The following is a 9,573-nucleotide window of genomic DNA, read 5'->3' as shown; positions in this document are numbered from 1 at the left end:
CAACTGAGAAGGCATGGACTTAAACCTGCATAACAACCTTACTTTTGTTTACTGTGCTTTTCCTGGTAACCTCCCATAACTGAATCCTTACTCCCAACATCTTTTGTCTTTAGCTGAAGATATTTATTTATTTAGCTGAAGATATTTATTTAAGGTAATGGCTTTGGCCTTTTTGGGGAGTTCCTCAGTTTTCCTGGATCTCTCCCACATATATAGGAAGTATATATGTTACTAAACTTCTATTTGTTTTACTCCTGTTATTCTGTCTCATGTCAATTTAATTCTTTGACCAATCAGAAGAGCTTAGAAGAGTAGAGAAGAAATTTTTTCTCCCCAACATGGCATTACTTTTGGTTTATTATTTTGGTAGATGGAAGCAGTTGAAGTGTTTTCCACTTGACTTTTTCTATAATAATAGCCCACATCCTACAGGTCAGGGAACCAATGTGGAGATTCTACCAGATGCTGAGTATATCCGTGTTAATTATATATGTTGAAACAGGGAAAACAGACACAGAGTGTCACTGGTGACTCATTGGGTCCACTATAAGTCAGAACCCAACAAAGTTTCATTAATCATCCTACCTTCTTAAGTCTCTTTTTTGACTAGTAGACAAAAGTGGTATTATGGATCTCCAGGAATTAAAGTCAGTTCATAATCAGTATCAGTAATCCCTAAAAAGTGTGATTAGTTTCTCTTCCCCAATGCGTTATCATTCGGGTAAATAGCTCAGCTACAGGTTCCTTTGGGACAGGCTAGGGAAAAGATTTACAGTATAAATGTTAGCAATATGGCAGCATCATTCCTCAAGGGGTCTCAGGTTCTCTCCTCATTCAAGAGGCTCTATGTCTGTGAATTGGCTCAAAACTAGGAATTCGTTGATAGGCCATGACTATTTTTTGTGGTGATTCAAGTCAAACTTCTGTTCATCACACCTAGAGATTCTTGCTAATACAAATCAAGTAAGACTTCAATAGTCTGTCCATGTATTTCAGTTCTGGGGACACCATTATCAACCAACCAACACTAAAAACTGATCACTACTTTGGCTCTGCAGCTTATTATGGTAACCTCACCTACTTTGATTTTGGTAATTAACTTGGCTCTTGCAATTCTCAAATCTCATCACTCCTAATGAATTCAGGGAGTCCAGTTCAATGGTAGCAGTTTCTGCTGTCAATCTTGATATACAGAAAGTAAATACCAGAGAGTTTTTCAAGGATGCTGAGGCTCTCCTCACCAATATATTTCTCACAGGCTTTGTAAAGAACGTGTCATCTGGGGGACATATTAATAGGGTAGGGTATTACATGAAAAATCTACTCTAACATTCCAATTTCCCCAAGCAAATGAATATTTTCCTCTACAATATGCCAGGGAATTTTGGGCACTTCAATTTCATTTAATATAGGTCACTTTTGAGTCCAAATTTCGGTCAACCAAACAAGTAAGGTAGTAGGATCACTCCAGACACTTGAGCTAACATATTGAATCCAGAATCTCTTTAGTAAGCCCATATCAATAAATTTGGCTCAATCCAACATTATATTCTTTCCATCCTTATCCAACGGTCTTAGGACCCATTCCCACACACATGGATTTGGTTGATATAAATTGTAAAAATCATGCAATTATTTGAGCGTATATTATACCTCTTCATAGGTCATACTTTGTACCTTACAGGCTTTGAGTCACTTGCTGGGACTTGAATCTGGTTACGTTACCACACAAAAGAGACGATCTGCTCGCCGCAAGACAAAAGCCAATTGTCAAGAGCCAGGATGGGGCTGGCCCCGTGGCTTAGCGGTTAAGTGCGCGCGCTCCACTACTGGTGGTCCGGGTTCAGATCCTGGGTGCGCACCGTAGCACTGCTTCTCTGGCCACGCTGAGGCCGTGTCCCACATACAGCAACTAGAAGGATGTCCAACTATGACATACAACTATCTACTAGGGCTTTGGGGGAAAAAAAAATAGGAGGAGGATTGGCAATAGATGTTAGCTCAGAGCTGGTCTTCCTCAGCAAAAAGAGGAGGATTAGCATGGATGTTAGCTCAGGGCTGATCTTCCTCACCAAAAAAAAAAAAAAAAAAAGAGGCAAGATGGTGGCAGAGAAAGGGCATTTTGTTAAGTCATAAGCTAGCAAATCAGAAGATGAGGGGACTAGTGTCCTCAAGAACTATCTTAAGGGGGGCACAGAATCTTGAAGTAGTTATATAGGCCAGTGGGTTATATGGGAGGGGGTTAGGAATGTCGACCCTCTGGTGTTACAGACTGGGAGCCGCCACACCAGATCTTTCAGTTGTCATTGATGACGGCTATCAGCAGAGGCTCTTTCTCTGGGAGTCATCACATTCCTAAGGAACTCAAAAGAACAAAGTTATCGTCTTATCGCAGCTGGGAGTACATACACAAGCAGGGGTCATAAAGTCTAAGGAGCAGATAGATCTCCTGGAGGGTGCATATCCAGCTAGGTTAGTTAGTTAGGGGTCATTCAAAGTTACAATATGGTTTCTTTTCTAAAATACGGTTTCCCTTATGTCAACCTTGTGTGAAGTCAATATCAATTATAGCTGAAGAAGTAAAAAAAGGTGAGGCTATGTCCTTAAGACGAGCAGCAGCCCTCTGTAAGGCAACTGTATTGCAGGAGAGGCTATTGTACGTGCGCTAGCAAGAAGAAACTAACCTCCTCAGGCTACTTGGCAAAATGTAGGGATTAATGCTTGCCAGTTTCACTGAAATCACCTCTTATGTCCTCATCCCAATTTTCAGCGTCCTTCTTATTTCTAATCAATGCCATAACTTTAACACGAGAGCTTACAAATGTGAGAATTCAATTTTAATTGTAATTCAATCACATGCGGGATTAGATTTTGGGTTTGGTTTTCAAAAATCTTGAGCCTGTGGCTCTAGGATGTAAAGGTTTTCTTTAAGGCAGCATAGAAACTTCCAAGCCCTTTGCTGCATTAGTTTTCTATTGCTGCGTAAAAAATTACCACAAGCTTAGCAGCTTAAAACAACCTCCATTTGATAATATCTTGTAGATTCCATGTGTCAGGATTCCAGGTACAGCTTAGCTGAGTCCTTTGTTTAGGGTTGCACAAAGCTGCAATCAAGGCATCAGCTGGGACTGAAGTCTCAGCTGGGGCTCAGGTCTTCTTCCAAGCTCACATGTTTGTTGGCAGGATCCATTTCTTTGCAACTGTAAAAACTGTAAAACTCATGATGGCTTGTTTCTTCAAAACTAGTAGAAGGATCTGTCTGTAGTTTGCTATGATGCAGACTTATACAACATAATGTAATTGCATTATGATGGGATCTATACATTTGCTATGTTCTATTGTCTAGAAGTAAACCATGGGTTCCACCAGCACTCCAAGGAAAGAGATCATACAAGGGTATAACTCACTGGGGCTCACCTTAAGGTGTGTCTGTCACACTTACACAGATCTTGAGCTAGAAATTGAAAGCCCCAAACTCACCATTTTGTTTCTCTCATTTCTTTGGTGTGCTTAGTCATAACCAACCAACCAACCAACCATATTATACAACTTATTTTTCTCACAATGTTCTATGACAGCAAATCCTTGGTCATTTCCCATGGGCCCTTAATTAAAGGTGTATACAGGTGATTGATTAAATAATCATGTGTTAATGCATGACTTGAACTATTAGAGTATCCTTTACCGTTTCAGATAGGGTCAGTAACACCTTTAACTTTCTAATCAAGTCAGAGGATCAATTCCAGATAACCCAGAACCAATTCAAAGAAATCATCATTATAAAGAATATGGCTGTTGCTTCACGCTGGCCTCTGAATCTTGTGAAAAATGCATTTTGTGGCTCACACTAACCCAGACTCTGCAGAGACACGTAGTTTTCCCTTAGCTAAGTTGACACAATACCAGTCCACCACAGCAGGGCACTAATGGCCGACTAGAAGTTGGCCTCATGGAGTTGTGCATGTAGTATGACAACTGAGGTCAAGTCCTTTGCACTAGTTGCTTCTGTAGTACTTGGGCCAAGTGTCTGCCCAGATGTAGTGATTTCTCACGAGTGTAAGATCTACTCCCTGGTGTTATGTTCTATAAAGGGGGCTCTTTACCAACTGCGCAAGTTCCTCAAGGTCGGGACTGATTTGATTTACTCAATCAGGCTCTTTCATAGGGTATTGGTAAAGGCACTAGGACAGATGCTTGGACCCATTGCCCCAGGGACAGGGCTGTGGGCTGTGGAGGAAGGGTGGTGCCCCAGGAGGAGGCTGGTTGGTCATAGAGGGAAGGCTGAGCTGACTCTTGTGATTTCAGAACCATGTAAGTTATTACCAATTTTGTATTAATTTCCAGAGTAGGCCCCTCTTGGTCAGGTGTGCAAAATGTGAAATGCAAAGTAAACATAGTATACTCTGGACTTTCTATATATCTAACACTATGTAAGTTGTGTATATATTGGGATAGAGATGATGGTGACTAATAATATCAGTTATTATTTATTTAATTCTTATCACATGCCTACTTTAGGAATAGGTGACTTTTCATACAGTATATCCTGTATTACTTTTTTTAAATAGCTTTGTTGAGATATAATTCAGATACCATAAATTTCACTTACTTAAAGTGTACATTTCAATGGTTTTAAGTATATTGACAGATATGTGCAACCATCACCACAGCCATTTTTAGAACATTTTTATCTCCTCAGAGAGGAATTCTGTACTCTTCAGCTATCACCTGTCTATTCTCCTCCTCACCAGCCCTTAAGCAACCACTAGTCTACTTTCTGTCTCTTTATATTACCCTTTTCTGAACATTTCATATGAAAGGAATTATATAATATGTAGTCTTTTGTGACTGGTTTGTTTTACTTAGTATAATGTTTTTAAGGTTCATGCATGTTACATCACGTATCTGCATTCTTTTTCATGACAGAATAATATTCCATTGTACCACATTTGTTTATCCATCCATCACTTGATGGACATCTGAGTTGTTTACATCTTTTGGCTATCCTGAATAATGCCTCTATGAATATTCGTGTACAGGTTTTTGTACATGTTTTATACAGGTTTTGTTTTCATTTCTCTACATAGGAGTAGAATTGCTGGGTCCTGTATTTCTAACAATCCTGTGAGGTAAGTACTATAATTTATGTTTTACTGATAAGGAAACAGACTCAGAGAAGTTACGCCATTTGTCCAATGTCACAGAGCAAATAGAAGGTGAGATGAAAACTCCCTGTCCTATAAGTCCAGAGTTCGTGTTCCCTCACTATGCTTCTGTCAGGTGTGAGCACTAAATGTTCGGCTATGTCCATGCATGCAAGGAACACCACCCCACAAAGACAGACATGCACAATTATCGGAATGACATCAGTGGTGGTTTGAGACAAACCTGACCTCATCATAGCCACTCTCTCCCTCACCCCAACTCCCCTGCTAGAAACATGCATTCTGGTATGGCTACCTCACTTCTGTGGATTTATCGCAAAATGAACTCTGGCTTGTCTTTAGAACAGAGTCAGAAATACCTTTCATATGAGTTACCCTTAGGGGTTGTGCAGGGGGAGGCACAAGAGCATCCCAAGCCCTGGAATCTCTCTGAGGCCCATGCAGAATAAACTTACCTGGATGCCATCTGCACGTTGATTTCCTAACAAAGAGGCTTCTAGTAGATCATCAGGTAACTCAGTCCTCCGGCTTGTTTCTCAGCCTGGGCTCACTACCACTATGCACACACTCAAGATACAGAGGCCTCATTACCCTGAAATATTGCTCTTTCGGATTGACTGCCATCTCCCCAACTAAGATATGGATATCTTACAAACTTTTATATATTTTTAAGAGCAAGCAGTTCAAAATTGGATTACCTTTCCACATTTTCATACAAAGTAGATTAATGTGCCCCTGTCTTTATTACATTTTCCACCCTTGTCATTTGTGATTAACCAACACTATGACGATGTATTACAGATCGGTATAAATGGGAACATTAAAACACTGGCTATATATCAGAGAAGCTCAAGGCAAGTTGATTTGTGCTGTACACTCTCAGTGCAATACATCTGGAATATGTCACATGTCTTTGGACAGAAAAATCTTTCCATGGTACCAAAAGCAACGGGAGGTAAGAAAAACGGGAAAAAAAGAGAAGAAAGAAGTAAAAGTGCCAACTTTTGTTCTAGGAAAATGGATGGGGGCTGCATTTCCTGCAATAGTCTCAATATGGAATTTCTCGTAGATTAGGCTCTCAAACCAAAACCATCCCCTGGATCAATGAAGCAGTAAAACGTGGTCCGTAACCGAGATTCCTAATTCATATGAGGAAGAGGGGGGTTTGACCAGGCCTCCGCCTTATTGCGCTGAGCTTATATTCCATATCTGCCAGGTCGTTCCTGCTCTGAGAGTACACTTATGGCTCAGGCTTTCTGCGGAAGAAGCTGGCCCTGGAATAGTTCAAATCTGAAAGGCAAGGCGTGTGTCTGTACAAGTGCCACTTATTCTTAGTCACATGAACCATGAATTCAAGGTTCTAAGGCTCAGAACATGGGATGAGGCGCTTCTGGTAGGAGGAGGAAGGGATAATGGCCACTGAGGTGCTGTTTTCTGAATAGAGGATGATCCTGTTGCTTCCCTAAAAAGATTCCTACCCACAACACATTCTCTCCTCCACTTCATAACTTCTTTCCCAAAGATATTTATGAGAGGACCTCTGGAGAGCGCTGGTGCCTGTGGCTGCAGTCCCTTCCCAGGATACACTGCCCAGGCTGCAGCCACAGGCTCTCCCTGGCCTGCTGTCACCTCCTCTTCTGCACTGCTAGCTCCCCTGGGACCTTGCAAGGCAGAATATGTGAACAGATCAGAGCAACTCTTCCTCTCACCACTTCTCTTACACTGAGGACACAAGCTTGTGAATATGTTTTCAGTTGGGCCTGTGGCCTGTGGAGAGTGATATGACTACACTGGAAAAAGGCTTCTCTTTGGTGGATATTAGTGCCCCCAGAGCAAAGAAGGTGCTAAGCAGCTCTGAATTATGAAGAAAAAAATAAAATAGGGAGATATGATATAGCGAGTTGAAGGGGCTAGTTTATCAATATCAGGGAGGTGACTTTTGATATAAGTCCAGAAGGCCCAGAACCTAACTGGATCCTAAATCAATTACGGGGTTTGGGCAGTAAATTGGTAGAGCCAACATTCTGGGAGGATATGGAGTCCTTAGACATATGCTACTGTGGGCAAGGCCAAAAACCCTGTTTCTAGTGTACACTGTGAATTGTAATTGTTCATACACAAGATGTCTTTCCAATAAAGCATGAGGGAATTAGCTGAGAGCCCGCTTGAAATGTTGGATTGAATTAGGAGTTATGAACTTCAACCTGCTTTCCAACCGTAGATCTGAGAAAAGGAAACAGAGATTCAATGATTAATTCAACAAATGTTGGTCAAAACAGACACAGTTACATGGAGCTTTCAGTTAGATGGAAGAAATTAATAGTTAAATAATGGCAGAAATATAGTTTATACGTTGTGAAATGTACCGTAAAGGAAATTGAGAGTATAATCTTGGAATATGGAACAACGGCACTAACTCTTATCTGAAATGTCAAGGAAGTTTTCCTCCAAAAGATGTAATCTGAGCTCAAAGACTAAAATTTGTGTAAGTATTAGCTGAATGTTTTGTGTGAGGTGGGGACAGGGAGCCTTCCTGGTAGAAGAAACAGCAAATGCAAAGACCCTGTGACAGAGGGAAAAGGCTCTGTTTAAGAATCTGAAATGATGGCTCAGACAGGGAGGATGCCAGAGAGTCTGGTGAGTCGAGCAGGTGCCAGCATATGCAGAATCTTGAAGTAATCTGAAGTTAATTGATTTTTCAACTTAAGAGCAATGGGAAGGCATAGAAGAATTTTCACCTGGGAAGTCACAGGTTCATTTGCATTTAAAAAGGTCACTCTTGCCAAGAGAAAAGTAGGTGTAGTAAAAGCAGTTAGGATACTATCTGTACTGTCCAAGCCAGAGGTCATGGTGCCTTGGGCTGGGAATATGGCAGCGCAGAGGAGAAGTGAGTGTATTAGTGGTATATTTACCAGGCTAAACACACAGGACTTGCTAATGCACCAAAGCATAGCAAGTATAATAGAAGGAAGTGTCAAAGTTTATTCTTAAGTTGTTTTGTTTTTTTTTTAATACAACTACAAAGTTTTATTAAACTGTTCCTTGATAGAGAATAGGCAGGAAAAAACTTTGGTGAAGGGAAACAAGCTATGCACTTTGTCTATTGACAAATAATGACTATGAATTAATCTTGCCTGGTTTAAGGATGAGAAGAGGAGAAATTGTGGAGAGAGGGGAAGAGTCTTCATGTGGCCGATGAAGAAACATGACAAACGAAGGGGAAACTAGAGGAAGATTTCTGAAAAAAAGGTATTCTAAGTTCTAGGAGAAAGTTTCAGGGCACTGTTTGGCATTCTCCTTAGAGTGAAAGGAGAGTATACTTTATAAAACAGGAACAAAAATGATAAGGAAACAAAGAGTAAGATGATATGATGGAGGACCAAGAAGATAAGATGAAAAGAGAGACATGAGATGAAGAAGACTCACAAGAGGGCTAAGAGCACAAGAGGGTGATGAAATCATAAGAAGTAAGTTTGATGCTGAAATAATTTCATCAGTGATGTAGCTAACAATTCGAGAAGATATCTCAAAATGCAGAACAATAGGATAAAGGAAAAGATAAGCATAATAAACACATGATAAATATGGTGGACAGAGCATAACAACACAAGACTAATTAATATCCAAAAATGTAGCAGGGGAAAAAAAATCGGACATACATTTTTTTCACCTGAAGAAAGACCTACATGTAGATTGAGGTATCTCACAAGACAGTTAAAGAAAATACCTAGACACATCATAACAAAAATTTGGATTGCAATAAATAGAGACACTATAACTCATAAGCATTCAGTAAGGGTAAAAAAGCGAAACTAGAAATATAATGTCTTATGGAGAAACCAATTTTAGGGTAGCCTCAATTTTTTGCTCTGCAACACCAACTGTCAGAAGATAATAGAAGAAAATTCATAGGAGTTTGAAAAACAATTTTTGTGATTTAAGAATATTTCACCAGCTTCCCTGTTTTTCTTTTTTAATGTAGAAAAGCAAGAGGAAAACATTTTTAGCAATGCCAAGTCTCAGATCCTCTACCAGCCAAGTATACTCAACACACACACAGGTAGACGCTCTTGAAGATATAGTTTTCTGAAAGGGAGATAAAGGAAGAAGGAATATCAGAAGCAAGAGGTCAAGACTGTAGATGTTATGACACAAAGAGGTAGAAGAGAGGCCATTTAAAAAGTAAGAATAGGGGCCAGCCCCCTGGCTTAGTGGTTAAGTGCTTGCGCTCTGCTACTGGCGGCCAGGGGTTCGGAACCCGGGCGCGCACCAACGCACCACTTGTCCGGCCATGCTGAGGCGGCGTCCCACATACAGCAACTAGAAGGATGTGCAACTACGACATACAACTATCTACTGGGGCTTTGGGGAGAAAAAGGGAAAAAAAGGAGGAGTATTGGCAATAGAT

General features: G+C 40.5%; 1 long non-coding RNA gene across 1 annotated transcript in view; it reads left to right on the top strand.

The window, feature by feature from the left end:
• The window catches only part of LOC131412169 (uncharacterized), a 65,520-nt gene extending 58,424 nt beyond the window's left edge, over positions 1–7,096 (top strand). Inside the window, exons 4-5 of the long non-coding RNA XR_009221713.1 lie at positions 5,088–5,129; positions 5,967–7,096. This is a non-coding gene — a long non-coding RNA (uncharacterized LOC131412169). The remainder of the gene's footprint in view (positions 1–5,087; positions 5,130–5,966) is intronic.
• Positions 7,097–9,573: the final 2,477 nt, after the last annotated feature.

The sequence above is a fragment of the Diceros bicornis genome, chromosome 12, assembly GCF_020826845.1.
Source record: "Diceros bicornis minor isolate mBicDic1 chromosome 12, mDicBic1.mat.cur, whole genome shotgun sequence".
NCBI classification, from domain to species: Eukaryota; Metazoa; Chordata; class Mammalia; order Perissodactyla; family Rhinocerotidae; genus Diceros; species Diceros bicornis.
The sequence above is the reverse complement of the archived record's forward strand: the minus strand, read 5'-3'. Positions and strand labels throughout refer to the sequence as shown.